At 38.7% G+C, this 19,220-nt stretch overlaps 1 long non-coding RNA gene and 10 other non-coding genes across 11 annotated transcripts; 1 reads left to right on the top strand and 10 right to left on the bottom strand.

Annotated features, from left to right (window-relative positions):
* Positions 1 to 623: 623 nt before the first annotated feature.
* On the top strand, positions 624 to 7,220 carry LOC140142471 (uncharacterized). The gene is made up of 3 exons (XR_011857517.1): positions 624 to 1,067; positions 1,683 to 2,036; positions 6,257 to 7,220. It is a non-coding gene; the product is annotated as an uncharacterized lncRNA (long non-coding RNA).
* A 139-nt stretch (positions 7,221 to 7,359) lies between these two features.
* Positions 7,360 to 7,478, bottom strand: LOC140143170 (5S ribosomal RNA). The gene has a single exon (XR_011857666.1). It is a non-coding gene; the product is annotated as a 5S ribosomal RNA (ribosomal RNA).
* A 397-nt stretch (positions 7,479 to 7,875) lies between these two features.
* On the bottom strand, positions 7,876 to 7,994 carry LOC140143171 (5S ribosomal RNA). The gene has a single exon (XR_011857667.1). It is a non-coding gene; the product is annotated as a 5S ribosomal RNA (ribosomal RNA).
* A 394-nt stretch (positions 7,995 to 8,388) lies between these two features.
* Positions 8,389 to 8,507, bottom strand: LOC140143158 (5S ribosomal RNA). The gene has a single exon (XR_011857654.1). It is a non-coding gene; the product is annotated as a 5S ribosomal RNA (ribosomal RNA).
* A 398-nt stretch (positions 8,508 to 8,905) lies between these two features.
* On the bottom strand, positions 8,906 to 9,024 carry LOC140143156 (5S ribosomal RNA). Its single transcript, XR_011857652.1, has one exon. It is a non-coding gene; the product is annotated as a 5S ribosomal RNA (ribosomal RNA).
* A 7,365-nt stretch (positions 9,025 to 16,389) lies between these two features.
* On the bottom strand, positions 16,390 to 16,508 carry LOC140143155 (5S ribosomal RNA). Its single transcript, XR_011857651.1, has one exon. It is a non-coding gene; the product is annotated as a 5S ribosomal RNA (ribosomal RNA).
* Positions 16,509 to 16,903: 395 nt separating this feature from the next.
* LOC140143154 (5S ribosomal RNA) lies at positions 16,904 to 17,022 on the bottom strand. Its single transcript, XR_011857650.1, has one exon. It is a non-coding gene; the product is annotated as a 5S ribosomal RNA (ribosomal RNA).
* Positions 17,023 to 17,419: 397 nt separating this feature from the next.
* On the bottom strand, positions 17,420 to 17,538 carry LOC140143153 (5S ribosomal RNA). Its single transcript, XR_011857649.1, has one exon. It is a non-coding gene; the product is annotated as a 5S ribosomal RNA (ribosomal RNA).
* A 395-nt stretch (positions 17,539 to 17,933) lies between these two features.
* LOC140143152 (5S ribosomal RNA) lies at positions 17,934 to 18,052 on the bottom strand. The gene has a single exon (XR_011857648.1). It is a non-coding gene; the product is annotated as a 5S ribosomal RNA (ribosomal RNA).
* A 396-nt stretch (positions 18,053 to 18,448) lies between these two features.
* On the bottom strand, positions 18,449 to 18,567 carry LOC140143151 (5S ribosomal RNA). The gene has a single exon (XR_011857647.1). It is a non-coding gene; the product is annotated as a 5S ribosomal RNA (ribosomal RNA).
* Positions 18,568 to 18,963: 396 nt separating this feature from the next.
* LOC140143150 (5S ribosomal RNA) lies at positions 18,964 to 19,082 on the bottom strand. Its single transcript, XR_011857646.1, has one exon. It is a non-coding gene; the product is annotated as a 5S ribosomal RNA (ribosomal RNA).
* Positions 19,083 to 19,220: the final 138 nt, after the last annotated feature.

Below are 19,220 nucleotides of genomic sequence, written 5' to 3'. Positions count from 1 at the left end.
AACAATTATTTGTTGCTCTTTATATTAAAACTCAATTACAACTTACTCTGATCAAATTGTGAATTGTTCTGATGAGATTGTAGTCTTTTCATTTTTAGGAACTATAACAAATTACGGAGCTATCTTCAGTAGATAGCAAAAATTTACATCAGATTCTATCCAAAAAAAAATTTCAAAAGGAAGAAAAAAAATCTTATTTTCAAGAAAGCTGCTTTGCAAATATGAAAATATATTCGGTTGAGAGCCCCCGAATAAGAATATATTGATGTTCTTTGCGTTACGTAATAGTATGACTATTCCTGTGTGGGAGAGTGCGTGAGTAACCTCACTTCAGGTTCGGTTTCTATCACGGCAACACGTTCTATTCTGTTGCGCAGTTGAATTTCCGCTGATTTACACTACAAAGGTTTTCCATAGTTGACTGTTTTTATGGCGATATCATCTGTATATTTCATTAAATGTGCAGCATTTCTGTATTTTGCAAGTACGCAAGGTGTACATCCACAGAGCTAGCGCTATATTTATAGTGTTTTTCCTGAACATTGCGATGAGTTTCTTGGTTCATCACTGTAGGCCTACTCAGAAGCGGCTGGAAGAAGACGCTCCGATTCCACATGATTAAGTTAAGTAGTTCGATATCCCAGTATATTAAATTGGGATCATAGTTTTGTAATTATTTTAATAGCAGTAATTACTGGTGTATCTGTATTATTTAAACCGTTATTATGAGCTATTATGGCTTGACAGTAGTTGGAGATCAGTTGTTATGGAGCAACTACTTGCATTCCTATGGTTAATTTAGGTTTATTTTCGATCAGATTTCAAGGAGTAGGTATATATCATTAGTTACAAAATCTCAAGAAATAGGTTAACAAAAGCTAACAAACACGATGCATGATGATCTGTACGTTAATCGACATAACAGGCGATTTGTAGTAACAAGAAAGTCAAGATAAGGCGAGAAGGGATAAGAAGTCGGTAATATTCCGTAATAATATAGGTTTGCCCGGCGCTGTTCGGGAAAAATTGCATGTACTATTCGCATTCACCACTGAGATGCCAGGTAGGTCTCACCAGACAGGGTCTAATTCTGCATAAAACCGGGCAACGTTATTTCTATAGATCTGCTGCGCATTCAAATTGCATTGTATTGCATCGTAATTTCATTTGTGTCTATGCTAATTATGTTTACACAACATGAACTCACGTGTTTTCAAGCAAATTCGCCGATAATAGGTGATCAAAAGCGATCGGAATGTTACAAAAGTACAGATCGCATTCAGCTTACTTCATATGAGATGATCTTTGGAAAAATACGGCATAATTTGTCTTGGTGTTTGCGGAATGCCATGCAGTAAAATATTAATACGTTGCGGCAATTCATGATTGACAACTAACAATCGGCGTGTCCTTCGAATCCTCCACTGTCAATTTCTTATCCACTCACTAATCCTCACAAAAGCTTTGTGTTGATTACGTAATGTGTGGAGGCAAATTGCAATAAGTACAATGAAATAATGAGTAGGGCGGGCTCCGAGACGGGTTTCTTCTTCATCTTACGTAACAGTATTGTTCTCCAAAAAACCCGGACGCTTGTCGTTTGGAGCTCTAGCTGAAATACAGCAAGATAATGTAAGATAGTAAATGTAAACCTGTATTTTAGCTAGAGTATCTCGAGCTAGGTCTCACATCAGCATCAATAATGCATTTAAGAGTTCTGATTTTCATTCATGATTGTTGGTTTTTATCTTCCATACAGTATACAAGACGACAGATAGCTGTTTGTACACAATGAAGAATGAGATGGTGGAATTAACAGCGTGATCTTTATCACCGAGTATTGATTACGAAGCTAACGAAGCAAAGACGGAACAATGTTCCGGGGACTGAGCAAGTTAAGTGAATGATTATAATTTACATAATCACTGATGTGTTTTTGCATCAATCATTTCAGTCACTCTTGTAGAGATCAATAATTTATTAAATACGTTTTAATCTGGATTGATCAAATTCTAAGTGGAATCCAATATTAAGAGGTGAGTTAACCAAAGAAATGATTGTTTTAGGACTTGGGAAAAATATCACAGTAGTAGATTTTAGAAGTGTAGGCGGTAGTTTTTTATGCCCGATCTGTTAGATATTGTTTTTATTATTTTGTGCTAGAATGCGATGAGTTTCAGAATCTAATTAGTGTTTTGATGAGTCAAACATTTTTCAATAAGGATCATGCGATCCTTATTGAAAAATGTTTGACCATGTTCCTAGTTTTTATAATAAAATTCCAAGTTTTGTTTGTTTGTTTGTTTGTTTGTTTGTTTTTAACGGTCGATCTGTGTGGAGACACGCTTGGGTCCTTTAAGTTGGATTCTAGATTTAGACGGTATAGATGTGTTCTCTTTTGATCATGATGGTCATCATATTCAAATAAAGTAAAAATTGTTAGCATCACCAATAAGCTTAATTCCTACGGTGATAGTCCATCCGATAAAAATTGGTTGTTCAGGGACTTTGATTTGCCCCTAGTGGTATTCGGTACCAAATGGACTTAAATATGTCCCGGTGATTATACTAGAGTTACAGGAATCCTGGTAATTCAGGAAACGCAATATTTCATTGGAAATTATGTTTCAGCCTCGTAGAAGGGTCAATGCTAAATTTGTAAAACAAAGAAATAGGCAGAGGTGTATTCCTCGGATTAGTTAACAGCCCGGTGTTAACAGGTAAGCCACATTAGCTGGCATACAATCTACATAATGTATTGACACGAATTTAATGATAAATATTGCTGTCTTGTTTCTGGTGAGTAGATCTGTAAAGTTGTTGTTTTTTTACTATGCTGTCAGAAAGCAAGTTTTTCAAAACAGTTTGGAAGGGTGTTTGGTCATTGTATAAAGGCGGAAGTGTAAATGCTCTCGAGCAGCAGGTTTACCCAAACAGTTTGGACGAGTATTTTGTCATGGCATAATGGCAATAGTAATGCTGTCAGACAGCAAGTTTTCCTTCCAGCCAGTTTGGTAGGGTGTTTGGTAATGGCCTAATGGCAAAAGTAATGTTCTTAGGCAGCAGGTTTATCCACACAGTTTGGATGAGTGTTTTGCCGGGGTGTTTTGTCATGGTCTAATGGCAATAGTAATGATGTCGGATTTGGCAGATTTTCCCAAACAGTTTGGAAGGGTGTTTGGTCATTGTATAAAGGCGGAAGTGTAAATGCTCTCGAGCAGCAGGTTTACCCAAACAGTTTGGACGAGTATTTTGTCATGGCATAATGGCAATAGTAATGCTGTCAGACAGCAAGTTTTCCTTCCAGCCAGTTTGGTAGGGTGTTTGGTAATGGCCTAATGGCAAAAGTAATGTTCTTAGGCAGCAGGTTTATCCACACAGTTTGGATGAGTGTTTTGCCGGGGTGTTTTGTCATGGTCTAATGGCAATAGTAATGATGTCGGACGGCAGATTTTCCCAAACAGTTTGGATCAGTGTTTTGTCATGGTTTTCGGCAAAATTATTGCTGTCAGACATGTCAGACAGCCGATGTTGTTATCCAATCACTATTGGATACCGAGATAAGCTCAATCAGTTGATGAGTTTTAGTAATCATATTATATCTATGCTCTCAGACAGCAGGTCGTTATCAGAAAACAGAAATAACAGGTAGGCCTATGTGAAGTATAAGCGGTTTATACTGATTGTATGACTTCTGATCCTCGTTTTTGGGTTGGTTTTCAGCATAATTGTCAAAGAAGACACACAGTGCAATTTTTACTGTAACCAAAATTCTTATAAAATAAATTAACAGTTGGGCTCTATGACCGGTGGTCGCTTGATATGAGTTTATATAGTGGTGCAGACTATTAAGCCATTATATTAGTAGCATAGTGTCATTTAGGACTGGTTGTCATTTTGTAAAATAGATTTACATTTTTGAATGATATTGTGATATAGTCCTATGCAACAATATTGTGACTGGTTGTCCTTGGATAGTCCGATATTTCGGCTCTTTTCTTTTTCTTTGGTAAGATATTTAATAATGGTTTAAACTGACAGAAAAGATAGATTTTAATATGGCATTATTTTAGTGGCTAAATGCTATAATACTAGACAGGTATGAATGGTTGTTATTTAGTATCATAAGATGCTAGTGGCTTATACTTTCATTTAAAGCAGATTGCGGTCATTTGGTAAGATATTAGTGGCCCAGTGCAGATATCATGGCCATGACTTCTCAGTTACTATGGTAAGATATTGATCATAATAATGGTAGGCCCTAACGGTAAACAGGATTGGCTCTTTGGCTGGTCGTTATTCGATATAGCAAGATATTGTAGTGGCAGAAAAGACTAATGGTTGTGGCTTAGGCCTAGTGCCATGTAAGGCAGATGGAGTCTCGATCATTTGGTATTCTTGTCTGAGATTATTATAGTGTCGTAGTCCAGATAATATTAAGGTTATGACTTCAATTCTATTATGCTAAGATATTGATATCAATAATTTTTATTTCAGGTATATTTTATTAAATGTCATAGCAGTATTAAAACACTGAATTGCGACACAATTTACAATTTATAAACATCAAAATTTACACATTAATTAATACAACATAAAAATATATATCTATGTACAATTTCAAAGTAATATATTACTACATCAAAAAAACATATTTAAAAGAAAAAGGAATTATAAAAACACAATTTAAATCAAATTCATAAAAAGTTAAAGAGGTAAGAGTAGTGCACTGGTAGGGAGCTCAATTATTGCACACAAAAAACTTTCATATTGATTGAATTTTATAATGATACATGAATATTGCACACTGTTTTGGTGAAATGTTTTCACTGAGAATATACAAGCTATTAAACTGCACTTTAATAAAAGTTAAAGGACACAGATGAAAATAATGCAAACAGCTAGCACAACAAAAATAAGTAATTTAGGAAGTATAGGAGGGTAGTTCATTTAAAAGACTGGTAAGATAGGGCAGTGGGCTGTTCTTGAATCGGTCAGTTTTGAATCGGTATGGTTTGAATTTTGCTTGTTTCCGGAGTTGCATACTTGACCTGAACTTAGAGCAGGGGAACCACCTTGAGAATCTTTCAGAGCTGCTAGCTTTGATAGCAAATTCCTTGCAGATATGAATTCTGCGGTCCACAAGAGATTGAAGGTTGAGGACTTCCAATGCATCAGAGTAGGTTGTATAATCTGATGAAAGGATGCAACGGCATACACGCTTCTGAATCTTCTCAAGGTGGTTCACTAATGGTGTGTTCACAATCAAGACGAGCTCTATATGGATAATCGTCATTCAGATGGCAAGGTAAGTTAGAGACATAGATCCTGTCATGTAGGCCTACTCATGTTAGTGGCATCTAGTCCGAGATAAGGCAGGAGGCCGGTAGTCATACAGTATGACGGGTTATTATGACAATGTGCTTTATAAGGCAGGTATTGTGACCCACTTGTCATATAAATTCATTCAAGATGATATAATGGATCAATGCTATATAAGTCGTGTAATATGATTGGTTGTCATACAGTAGTCTATGTCAATGTTTTAGTGCCTAAGGGAGTTACGTTTTGCGCATAATAGCGTCAGAGAAAGGACTTTTTTTAAAGGATTAAGGAGCAGAGATTGATATTCATTTCAAAATTTCAAGCAGGTTGGTATATGGTTCGTCAAAAAATGTTAAGATCGGGTCATTATCCAGGATTGTCATTAATTGATATCCTAGAAGTTGTCATACTTTGCAATTAGAGCTACAACTGTTCGTTAATAGTGTACATTGCTAATATGTCGTTTTATTATTTCTTGTTAAGAATCTTCTATATTTAATAGAAGTTCCCTTATGCAAACTTTTGGTTTGTCAGTTCTGAGCTCTTAGCATGGCATATGGTCCACATAAGGCAGAAGACTGGTCTTCATTCAGTATACGTGGTATTATGGCAAAGTGTCATATAGACAAGTAATAAGGCGCAGTATTATATAGTTTGTCAAGATAATATTGGTCATAGTGTCATATCAGGTAGTATGATTGATCGAGCTGAATTTCTTATTTCTGACAATAATTTCAGTCATGACAATTCCGATCTGAAGATTTTGAAATTTGATTTTATTATCTTCATCACTCGGAGGGATTAGGAGTTCTCATCCCAATAATTCATGAGTTGGGTTGTGTTTTTCTGCATGGTAAGGATTGTAGACTCAAAGTCGCAAAATTTGCATTTACGACATTAAGTTTCTCACAGATTTGTGTATTTTTTGCAGATATGTATGTGCGGAAGACTTGCAGATGTTACTGTGAAGCATGGCGATTCGAGGATTGCAATATGGACATTTCTTAATTTAATAATAGGCCCATTCCATTTTCACAAATTTGATTTGGGTTAATCCAAGTATTAATCAAAGAGACTAACCAGATTGGCATTTTGGCTCATATGTAAAGTTTAGTAAAGAGTGACGACTCTGATGTGGTTCCAACTGTTGGAATGCACGGTGGATTTGACTTCCACGATTATGGTTTTTTTGCCAGCAGCCCTGACTTTGGACTTCATAGCATGGCACAGTGTGTGCTTCTCGTTTGGCAGCAATAAACCGACACCAAAATGCTATATTTGTTGTGTGTATGTTGTGTGATGTATGGATAGTCATAGTAAGGGTTTAGCAAAGAATGAAAATATATTCGGTTGAGAGCCCCGAATAAGAATATATTGATGTTCTTTGCGTTACGTAATAGTATGACTATTCCTGTGTGGGAGAGTGCGTGAGTAACCTCACTTCAGGTTCGGTTTCTATCACGGCAACACGTTCTATTCTGTTGCGCAGTTGAATTTAAGTAGTGTGTGTCAAGTTGCTTCTTCTCAGAAGCATGATTGTTTAGAATCATTAGTAAATATTTTTATTAAAGCCAGTTTTAGTCTCGGGTGGGATTTTGGTCGATTAAGACTGTTTATAGCGGGAAGGAAGGAATCAACACCACGTTGGCATGGGATAGCCTAGGCAGGAGCCAAGTACTATGCCCTCAGATTTTTCTTGTTCAAAAAAAATAAAAAATAAGAAATAAAAAATTGTGTTCAAGTTTTTTTGAGGTTGCGCAGCCCCCTAGTTATCACGTTGATTCCTGTGGTAGGCTGCCCTATTGTATTAGCGTAGGCATGATATCCTAGTTCTGTATAGCATGGCACAGTGTGTGCTTCTCGTTTGGCAGCAATAAACCGACACCAAAATGCTATATTTGTTGTGTGTATGTTGTGTGATGTATGGATAGTCATAGTAAGGGTTTAGCAAAGAAAGTAAAATTACATCACTGGAGATAGAGGAAACAAACATAAACTCGAGTCAAAAATAAAAACGAAGGATTCGAATGCAAAAGTCTACAGCACCCGGTATTCCTAAGCGGTCTCCCATCCAAGTACTAACCGGGCCCGACGTTGCTTAACTTCGGTGATCGGACGAGAACCGGCGTATTCAACGTGGTATGGCCGTAGACATCTGCAGATGCCATTTTAGCTTACTTATAGCTTAGCATTGACTGTAATCAGAATGATTGCTTGCTTTTCTTTCAATCGTTTTTATATTGTGCAACAACAATTATTTGTTGCTCTTTATATTAAAACTCAATTACAACTTACTCTGATCAAATTGTGAATTGTTCTGATGAGATTGTAGTCTTTTCATTTTTAGGAACTATAAACAAATTACGGGAGCTATCTTCAGTAGATAGCAAAAATTTACATCAGATTCTATCCAAAAAAAATTTCAAAAGGAAGAAAAAAAATCTTATTTTCAAGAAAGCTGCTTTGCAAATAGTAAAATTACATCACTGGAGATAGAGGAAACAAACATAAACTCGAGTCAAAAATAAAAACGAAGGATTCGAATGCAAAAGTCTACAGCACCCGGTATTCCTAAGCGGTCTCCCATCCAAGTACTAACCGGGCCCGACGTTGCTTAACGTCGGTGATCGGACGAGAACCGGTGTATTCAACGTGGTATGGCCGTAGACATCTGCAGATGCCATTTAGCTTACTTATAGCTTAGCATTGACTGTAATCAGAATGATTGCTTGCTTTTCTTTCAATCGTTTTTATATTGTGCAACAACAATTATTTGTTGCTCTTTATATTAAAACTCAATTACAACTTACTCTGATCAAATTGTGAATTGTTCTGATGAGATTGTAGTCTTTTCATTTTTAGGAACTATAACAAATTACGGGAGCTATCTTCAGTAGATAGCAAAAATTTACATCAGATTCTATCCAAAAAAAATTTCAAAAGGAAGAAAAAAAATCTTATTTTCAAGAAAGCTGCTTTGCAAATAGTAAAATTACATCACTGGAGATAGAGGAAACAAACATAAACTCGAGTCAAAAATAAAAACGAAGGATTCGAATGCAAAGTCTACAGCACCCGGTATTCCTAAGCGGTCTCCCATCCAAGTACTAACCGGGCCCGACGTTGCTTAACTTCGGTGATCGGACGAGAACCGGTGTATTCAACGTGGTATGGCCGTAGACATCTGCAGATGCCATTTTAGCTTACTTATAGCTTAGCATTGACTGTAATCAGAATGATTGCTTGCTTTTCTTTCAATCGTTTTTATATTGTGCAACAACAATTATTTGTTGCTCTTTATATTAAAACTCAATTACAACTTACTCTGATCAAATTGTGAATTGTTCTGATGAGATTGTAGTCTTTTCATTTTTAGGAACTATAAACAAATTACGGGAGCTATCTTCAGTAGATAGCAAAAATTTACATCAGATTCTATCCAAAAAAAAATTTCAAAAGGAAGAAAAAAAATCTTATTTTCAAGAAAGCTGCTTTGCAAATAGTAAAATTACATCACTGGAGATAGAGGAAACAAACATAAACTCGAGTCAAAAATAAAAACGAAGGATTCGAATGCAAAAGTCTACAGCACCCGGTATTCCTAAGCGGTCTCCCATCCAAGTACTAACCGGGCCCGACGTTGCTTAACTTCGGTGATCGGACGAGAACCGGTGTATTCAACGTGGTATGGCCGTAGACATCTGCAGATGCCATTTTAGCTTACTTATAGCTTAGCATTGACTGTAATCAGAATGATTGCTTGCTTTTCTTTCAATCGTTTTTATATTGTGCAACAACAATTATTTGTTGCTCTTTATATTAAAACTCAATTACAACTTACTCTGATCAAATTGTGAATTGTTCTGATGAGATTGTAGTCTTTTCATTTTTAGGAACTATAACAAATTACGGGAGCTATCTTCAGTAGATAGCAAAAATTTACATCAGATTCTATCCAAAAAAAATTTCAAAAGGAAGAAAAAAAATCTTATTTTCAAGAAAGCTGCTTTGCAAATAGTAAAATTACGATAAAGGTGCGATGATGGTTATTTAGCGCGTTAGCGCTGCTCACTAGCAAAATTGCAAATTGCGCGGTATTTGCAATTTTCTGTTATTTCCACGTTAATAGCGCTAATATCGCCGTTAGCGTGATAATAGCAAACCTCTGCTATTTCGTGCTAATTGTGGTGAACCAATTGCGCGCTATTACCAAAAGTGCTAAACTGTTCTCGGCAAGGTAAGTGATATTAGCGCTAATATCGTTAATAGCGGCCATTAGCGTAATGCGTGCTATTAGCGCTATTAGCGTGAGTCGTGCTATTTTCATCACTAACGCTATTAGCACTCATTAGCATGTCACTTGCAAAAGTTCTAAAATGCTCTCAATAGCGTAAGGTTTGCTACTACGCTATTAGCACTAATAGTGCTAATAGCACTCATTAGCATGAGATGCGCTATTAGCGCTAATAGCGTAATGCGTGTTATTAGCGCTATTAGTGCTAATAGCACTCATTAGCATCAGATGCGCTATTAGCGCTAATAGCGTAAGGCATGGTATTAGCGCTATTAGCGCTAATAGCGACAGGTATGCTAATAACGATATTATATTTTCTACGGATGGTAGGTGCTATTAGCGCTATTAGCGCTAATAGCACTCATTAGCATGAGATGCGCTATTAGCGCTAATAGCGTAAGGCATGCTATTAGCGCTATTAGCGCTAATACCAACATATATGCTAATAACGATATTATAACTCATTGTATTATGTGCCAAATTGTTTATTTTCTGCGAATGGTAGACGCTATTAGCGCTAATAGCACTAATAGCACTCATTAGCGCGAGGTGCGCTATTAGCGCTAATAACGTAAGGTGTGCTACTAGCGCTATTAGTGCTAATAGCGTAGTGTGTGCTAATAACGATATTAGCGCTCATTAGTGTATCGTTTGCAAATTTTAAAATTGACCATTTTCTACGGATGGTAGGTGCTATTAGCGCTATTAGCGCTAATAGCGCTAATAGCACTCATTAGCGTGAGATGTGCTATTAGCGCTAATAGCCTAAGGCGTGCTATTAGCGTTATTAGCGCTAATACCGACAGGTATGCTAATAACGATATTATATTTTCTACGGATGGTAGGTGCTATTAGCGCTATTAGCGCTAATAGCGCTAATAGCACTCATTAGCATGAGATGCGCCATTAGCGCTAATAGCGTAAGGCATGCTATTAGCGCTATTAGCGCTAATACCGACAGATATGCTAATAACGATATTATGACTCATTGTATTATGTGCCAAATTGTTCATTTTCTTCGAATGGTAGACGCTATTAGCGCTAATAGCACTCATTAGCGCGAGGTGCGCTATTACCGCTAATAGCGTAAGGTGTGCTACTAGCGCTATTAGCGCTAATAGCGTAGTGTGTGCTAATAGCGATATTAGCGCTCATTAGTGTATCGTTTGCACATTTTAAAATTGACTATTTTCTACGGATGGTAGGTGCTAGCGCTAATAGCACTCATTAGTGTGAGATGTGCTATTAGCGCTAATAGCGTAAGGCATGCTATTAGCGCTATTAGAGCTAATAGAGACAGGTATGCTAATAACCATTTTACAACTCATTGTATTATGTGCCAAATTGTTCACTTTCTGCAAATGGTAGACGCTATTATCTCTATTAGCGTAGTGTGTGCTAATAGCGATATTAGCGCTCATTAGTGTATCGTTTGCAAGGCCGCAGGGCCGGCAGGCCAGAGGCCGGAGACTCCCATACGACAACTAAACACTCTAAGTGAGTTCCAATATAAAAGGGCCCCGCAGGGAAACAAAGCTAGTGTGACCACTGTCCCCACCATCAACAAAAAACACCAAGGCCGCAGGGCCAGCAGGCCCGAGGCCGCAGACTCCCATACGACAACTCCAACACTCCAAGTGAGTTCCAATATAAATAGGCCCCACAGGGCAAGAAACTTAGTGTGACTGCTGTCCTGCTGACAACTAAACACTCCAAGTGAGTTCCAATATAAAAGGGCCCCGCAGGGCAACAAAGCTAGTGTGACCGCTGTCCCCACCATCAACAACAAATATCAAGGCCGTAGAGCCGGCAGGCCTGAGGCCGGTGACTCCCATACGACAACTAAACACTCCAAGTGGTTCCAATATAAAAGGGGCCCGCGGGGCAAGAAAGCTAGTGTGACCGCTGACCCCACCATCAACAAAAATATTAAGGCCGCAGGTCCGGCAGGCCCGAGGCCGGAGACTTCCATACGACAACTAAACACTCCAAGTGAGTTCCAATATAAAAGGGCCCCGCAGGGCAAGAAATTTAGTGTTACCGCTGTCCCCAACATCAACAAAAAACATCAAGGCCGCAGGGCCGGCAGGCCCGAGGCCGGTGACTCCCATACGACAACTAAACACTCCAAGTGAGTTCCAATATAAAAGGGCCCCGCAGGGCAAGAAAGCTAGTGTGACCGCTGTCCCCACCATCCACAAAAATATTAAGGCCGCAGGTCCGGCAGGGCCGAGGCCGGAGACTCCCATACGACAACTAAACACTCCAAGTGAGTTAAAATATAATAAGGCCCCGCAGGGCAAGAAACTTAGTATGACCACTGTCCCCACCATCAGCAACAAACATCAAGGCCGCATGGCCGGCGACTCGCATACGACAACTAAAAGGGCCCCGCAGGGCAGGAAACTTAGTATGACCGCTGTCCCCGCCATCAGCAACAAACATCAAGGCCGCAGGGCCGGCAGGCCCGAGGCCGGTGACTCCCATACGACAACTAAACACTCCAAGTGAGTTCCAATATAAAAGGGCCCCGCAGGGCAACAAAGCTAGTGTGACCGCTGTCCCCACCATCAACAACAAATATCTAGGCCGCAGAGCCGGCAGGCCCGAGGCCGGTGACTCCCATACGACAACTAAACACTCCAAGTGAGTTCCAATATAAAAGGGCCCCGCAGGGCAACAAAGCTAGTGTGACCGCTGTCCCCACCATCAACAACAAACATCAAGGCCGCACAGCCGGCAGGCCTGAGGCCGGTGACTCCCATACGACAACTAAACACTCCAAGTGAGTTCCAATATTAAAGGGCCCCGCAGGGCAAGAAAGCTAATGAGTCCTCTGTCCCCACCATCAATAAAAAACATCAAGGCCGAAGGGCCGGCAGGCCAGAGGCCGGAGACTCCCATACGACAACTAAACACTCCAAGTGAATTCAAATATAAAAGGGCCTGCAGGGCAAGAAACTTAGTGTGACCGCTGTCCCCACCATCAGCAACAAACATCAAGGCCGCATGGCCGGCAGGCCCGATTCCGGTGACTCCCATACGACAACTAAACACTCCAAATTAGTTCCAATATAAAAGGGCCCCGCAGGGCAAGAAAGCTAGTGTGACCGCTGTCCCCACCATCAACAACAAACATCAAGGCCGCAGGGCCGGCAGGCCCGAGGCCGGTGACTCCCATACGACAACTAAACACTCCAAGTGAGTTCCAATATAAAAGGGCCCCGCAGGGCAACAAAGCTAGTGTGACCGCTGTCCCCACCATCAACAACAAATATCAAGGCCGCAGAGCCGGCAGGCCCGAGGCCGGTGACTCCCATACGACAACTAAACACTCCAAGTGAGTTCCAATATAAAAGGGCCCCGCAGGGCAAGAAAGCTAGTGTGACCGCTGACCCCACCATCAACAAAATATTAAGGCCGCAGGTCCGGCAGGGCCGAGGCTGGAGACTCCCATACGACAACTAAACACTCCAAGTGACTTCAAATATAAAAGGGCCCCGCAGGGCAAGAAACTTAGTATGACCGCTGTCCCCGCCATCAGCAACAAACATCAAGGCCGCAGGGCCGGCAGGCCCGAGGCCGGTGACTCCCATACGACAACTAAACACTCCAAGTGAGTTCCAATATAAAAGGGCCCCGCAGGGCAACAAAGCTAGTGTGACCGCTGTCCCCACCATCAACAACAAACATCAAGGCCGCAGGGCCGGCAGGCCCCAGGCCGGTGACTCCCATACGACAACTAAACACTCCAAGTGAGTTCCAATATTAAAGGGCCCCGCAGGGCAAGAAAGCTAGTGTGACCACTGACCACTAATAGCACGCTTTCCCTAGACTTATGATCTTTTTAGATTTAGCACAATTGCATTTGACGTGCTATTATTTGCTATTAGCGCTAATAGCGCTATTAGCGCTAATAGCACGCTTTCCCTAGACTTACAATCTTTTAGATTTAGCACAATTGCATATGACGTGCTATTATTTGCTATTAGCGCTAATAGCGCTATTAGCGCTAATAGCACGCTGTCTCTAGACTTAGAATATTTTAGATTTAGCACAATTGCATATGACGTGCTATTAATTGCTATTAGCGCTAATAGCGCTATTAGCGCTAATAGCACGCTTTCCCTAGACAATCTTTTTAGATTTAGCACAATTGCATATGACGTGCTATTATTTGCTATTAGCGCTAATAGCGCTATTAGCGCTAATAGCGCTATTAGCGCTAATAGCACGCTTTCCCTAGACTTAGAATCTTTTTAGATTTAGCACAATTACATATGACGTGCTATTATTTGCAATTAGCGCTATTAGCGCTAATAGCACGCTGTCTCCAGACTTAGAATATTTTTAGATTTAGCACAATTGCATATGACGTGCTATTAATTGCTATTAGCGCTAATAGCGCTATTAGCGCTAATAGCACGCTTTCCCTAGACTTAGAATCTTTCTAGATTTAGCACAATTGCATATGACGTGCTATTAATTGCTATTAGCGCTAATAGCGCATAGCACGCTTTCCCTAGACAATCTTTTTAGATTTAGCACAATTGCATATGACGTGCTATTATTTGCTATTAGCGCTAATAGCGCTATTAGCGCTAATAGCACGCTGTCTCTAGACTTAGAATATTTTTAGATTGAGCACAATTGCATATGACGTGCTATTAATTGCTATTAGCGCTAATAGCGCTATTAGCGCTAATAGCACGCTTTCCCTAGACTTAGAATCTTTTTAGATTTAGCACAATTACATATGACGTGCTATTATTTGCTATTAGCGCTAATAGCGCTATTAGCGCTAATAGCACGTTGTCTCCAGACTTAGAATATTTTTAGATTTAGCACAATTGCATATGACGTGCTATTAATTGCTATTAGCGCTAATAGCGCTATTAGCGCTAATAGCACGCTGTCTCCAGACTTAGACTCTTTTTAGATTTAGCACAATTGCATATGACGTGCTATTGTTTGCTATTAGCGCTAATAGCGCTATTAGCGCTAATAGCACGCAGTCTCTAGACTCACAATCTTTTTAGATTTAGCACAATTGCATATGACGTGCTATTATTTGCTATTAGCGCTAATAGCGCTATTTGCGCTAATAGCACGCTGTGTTTAGACTTAGAATATTTTAGATTTAGCACAATTGCATATGACGTGCTATTAATTGCTATTAGCGCTAATAGCGCTATTAGCGCTAATAGCACGCATTCCCTAGACTTAGAATCTTTTTAGATTTAGCACAATTACATTTGACGTGCTATTATTTGCTATTAGCGCTAATAGCGCTATTAGCGCTAATAGCACGCTGTCTCTAGACTTAGAATATTTTTAGATTTAGCACAATTGCATATGACGTGCTATTAATTGCTATTAGCGCTAATAGCGCTATTAGCGCTAATAGCACGCTTTCCCTAGACAATCTTTTTAGATTTAGCACAATTGCATATGACGTGCTATTATTTGCTATTAGCGCTAATAGCGCTATTAGCGCTAATAGCACGCTGTCTCTAGACTTAGAATATTTTTAGATTGAGCACAATTGCATATGACGTGCTATTAATTGCTATTAGCGCTAATAGCGCTATTAGCGCTAATAGCACGTTTTCCCTAGACTTAGAATCTTTTTAGATTTAGCACAATTACATATGACGTGCTATTATTTGCTATTAGCGCTAATAGCGCTATTAGCGCTAATAGCACGTTGTCTCCAGACTTAGAATATTTTTAGATTTAGCACAATTGCATATGACGTGCTATTAATTGCTATTAGCGCTAATAGCGCTATTAGCGCTAATAGCGCTATTAGCGCTAATAGCACGCTGTCTCCAGACTTAGAATCTTTTTAGATTTAGCACAATTGCATATGACGTGCTATTGTTTGCTATTAGCGCTAATAGCGCTATTAGCGCTAATAGCACGCAGTCTCTAGACTCACAATCTTTTTAGATTTAGCACAATTGCATATGACGTGCTATTATTTGCTATTAGCGCTAATAGCGCTATTAGCGCTAATAGCACGCTGTGTTTAGACTTAGAATATTTTTAGATTTAGCACAATTGCATATGACGTGCTATTAATTGCTATTAGCGCTAATAGCGCTATTAGCGCTAATAGCACGCATTCCCTAGACTTAGAATCTTTTTAGATTTAGCACAATTACATTTGACGTGCTATTATTTGCTATTAGCGCTAATAGCGCTATTAGCGCTAATAGCACGCTGTCTCCAGACTTAGAATCTTTTTAGATTTAGCACAATTGCATATGACGTGCTATTATTTGCTATTAGCGCTAATAGCGCTATTAGCGCTAATAGCACGCCGTCTCTAGACTTAGAATCTTTTTACATTTAGCACAATTGCATATGACGTGCTATTAATTGCTATTAGCGCTAATAGCGCTATTAGCGCTAATAGCACGCTTTCCCTAGACTTACAAACTTTTAAGATTTAGCACAATTGCATATGACGTGCTATTAATTGCTATTAGCGCTATTGACATATTTGCAAATGAGGCACTAATAACTGCTAAAACGCTAAAAGTGGTTTGGTAATAGCAGTTTTAACGGATTTTTCATTAGCGTTGCTATTAGCACTATAATGCATAGAGATAGCATACTAATTAAATGCTAATAGCATTTTTAGCATAATAGCGCTAATTCTGCTATAAGCCATCATCGCACCTTCCTCAAAATTACATCACTGGAGATAGAGGAAACAAACATAAACTCGAGTCAAAAATAAAAACGAAGGATTCGAATGCAAAAGTCTACAGCACCCGGTATTCCTAAGCGGTCTCCCATCCAAGTACTAACCGGGCCCGACGTTGCTTAACTTCGGTGATCGGACGAGAACCGGTGTATTCAACGTGGTATGGCCGTAGACATCTGCAGATGCCATTTTAGCTTACTTATAGCTTAGCATTGACTGTAATCAGAATGATTGCTTGCTTTTCTTTCAATCGTTTTTATATTGTGCAACAACAATTATTTGTTGCTCTTTATATTAAAACTCAATTACAACTTACTAAAATAAAATTGTGAATTGTTCTGATGAGATTGTAGTCTTTTCATTTTAAGGAACTATAAACAAATTACGGGAGCTATCTTCAGTAGATAGCAAAAATTTACATCAGATTCTATCCAAAAAAATTTAAAAAGGAAGAAAAAAATCTTATTTTCAAGAAAGCTGCTTTGCAAATAGTAAAATTACATCACTGGAGATAGAGGAAACAAACATAAACTCGAGTCAAAAATAAAAACGAAGGATTCGAATGCAAAAGTCTACAGCACCCGGTATTCCTAAGCGGTCTCCCATCCAAGTACTAACCGGGCCCGACGTTGCTTAACTTCGGTGATCGGACGAGAACCGGTGTATTCAACGTGGTATGGCCGTAGACATCTGCAGATGCCATTTTAGCTTACTTATAGCTTAGCATTGACTGTAATCAGAATGATTGCTTGCTTTTCTTTCAATCGTTTTTATATTGTGCAACAACAATTATTTGTTGCTCTTTATATTAAAACTCAATTACAACTTACTCTGATCAAATTGTGAATTGTTCTGATGAGATTGTAGTCTTTTCATTTTTAGGAACTATAAACAAATTACGGGAGCTATCTTCAGTAGATAGCAAAAATTTACATCAGATTCTATCCAAAAAAAATTTCAAAAGGAAGAAAAAAAATCTTATTTTCAAGAAAGCTGCTTTGCAAATAGTAAAATTACATCACTGGAGATAGAGGAAACAAACATAAACTCGAGTCAAAAATAAAAACGAAGGATTCGAATGCAAAAGTCTACAGCACCCGGTATTCCTAAGCGGTCTCCCATCCAAGTACTAACCGGGCCCGACGTTGCTTAACTTCGGTGATCGGACGAGAACCGGTGTATTCAACGTGGTATGGCCGTAGACATCTGCAGATGCCATTTTAGCTTACTTATAGCTTAGCATTGACTGTAATCAGAATGATTGCTTGCTTTTCTTTCAATCGTTTTTATATTGTGCAACAACAATTATTTGTTGCTCTTTATATTAAAACTCAATTACAACTTACTCTGATCAAATTGTGAATTGTTCTGATGAGATTGTAGTCTTTTCATTTTTAGGAACTATAAACAAATTACGGGAGCTATCTTCAGTAGATAGCAAAAATTTACATCAGATTCTATCAAAAAAAATTTCAAAAGGAAGAAAAAAAATCTTATTTTCAAGAAAGCTGCTTTGCAAATAGTAAAATTACATCACTGGAGATAGAGGAAACAAACATAAACTCGAGTCAAAAATAAAAACGAAGGATTCGAATGCAAAGTCTACAGCACCCGGTATTCCTAAGCGGTCTCCCATCCAAGTACTAACCGGGCCCGACGTTGCTTAACTTCGGTGATCGGACGAGAACCGGTGTATTCAACGTGGTATGGCCGTAGACATCTGCAGATGCCATTTTAGCTTACTTATAGCTTAGCATTGACTGTAATCAGAATGATTGCTTGCTTTTCTTTCAATCGTTTTTATATTGTGCAACAACAATTATTTGTTGCTCTTTATATTAAAACTCAATTACAACTTACTCTGATCAAATTGTGAATTGTTCTGATGAGATTGTAGTCTTTTCATTTATAGGAACTATAAACAAATTACGGGAGCTATCTTCAGTAGATAGCAAAAATTTACATCAGATTCTATCCAAAAAAATTTCAAAAGGAAGAAAAAAAATCTTATTTTCAAGAAAGCTGCTTTGCAAATAGTAAAATTACATCACTGGAGATAGAGGAAACAAACATAAACTCGAGTCAAAAATAAAAACGAAGGATTCGAATGCAAAAGTCTACAGCACCCGGTATTCCTAAGCGGTCTCCCATCCAAGTACTAACCGGGCCCGACGTTGCTTAACTTCGGTGATCGGACGAGAACCGGTGTATTCAACGTGGTATGGCCGTAGACATCTGCAGATGCCATTTTAGCTTACTTATAGCTTAGCATTGACTGTAATCAGAATGATTGCTTGCTTTTCTTTCAATCGTTTTTATATTGTGCAACAACAATTATTTGTTGCTCTTTATATTAAAACTCAATTACAACTTACTCTGATCAAATTGTGAATTGTTCTGATGAGATTGTAGTCTTTTCATTTTAGGAACTATAAACAAATTACGGGAGCTATCTTCAGTAGATAGCAAAAATTTACATCAGATTCTATCCAAAAAAAATTTCAAAAGGAAGAAAAAAAATCTTATTTTCAAGAAAGCTGCTTTGCAAATAGTAAAATTACATCACTGGAGATAGAGGAAACAAACATAAACTCGAGTCAAAAATAAAAACGAAGGATTCGAATGCAAAAGTCTACAGCACCCGGTATTCCTAAGCGGTCTCCCATCCAAGTACTAACCGGGCCCGACGTTGCTTAACTTCGGTGATCGGACGAGAACCGGTGTATTCAACGTGGTATGGCCGTAGACATCTGCAGATGCCATTTTAGCTTACTTATAGCTTAGCATTGACTGTAATCAGAATGATTGCTTGCTTTTCTTTCAATCGTTTTTATATTGTGCAACAACAATTATTTGTTGCTCTTTATATTAAAACTCAATTACAAC

This window comes from Amphiura filiformis, chromosome 20 (genome assembly GCF_039555335.1).
Source record: "Amphiura filiformis chromosome 20, Afil_fr2py, whole genome shotgun sequence".
Classification (NCBI taxonomy): Eukaryota; Metazoa; Echinodermata; class Ophiuroidea; order Amphilepidida; family Amphiuridae; genus Amphiura; species Amphiura filiformis.
The sequence above is the reverse complement of the archived record's forward strand: the minus strand, read 5'-3'. Positions and strand labels throughout refer to the sequence as shown.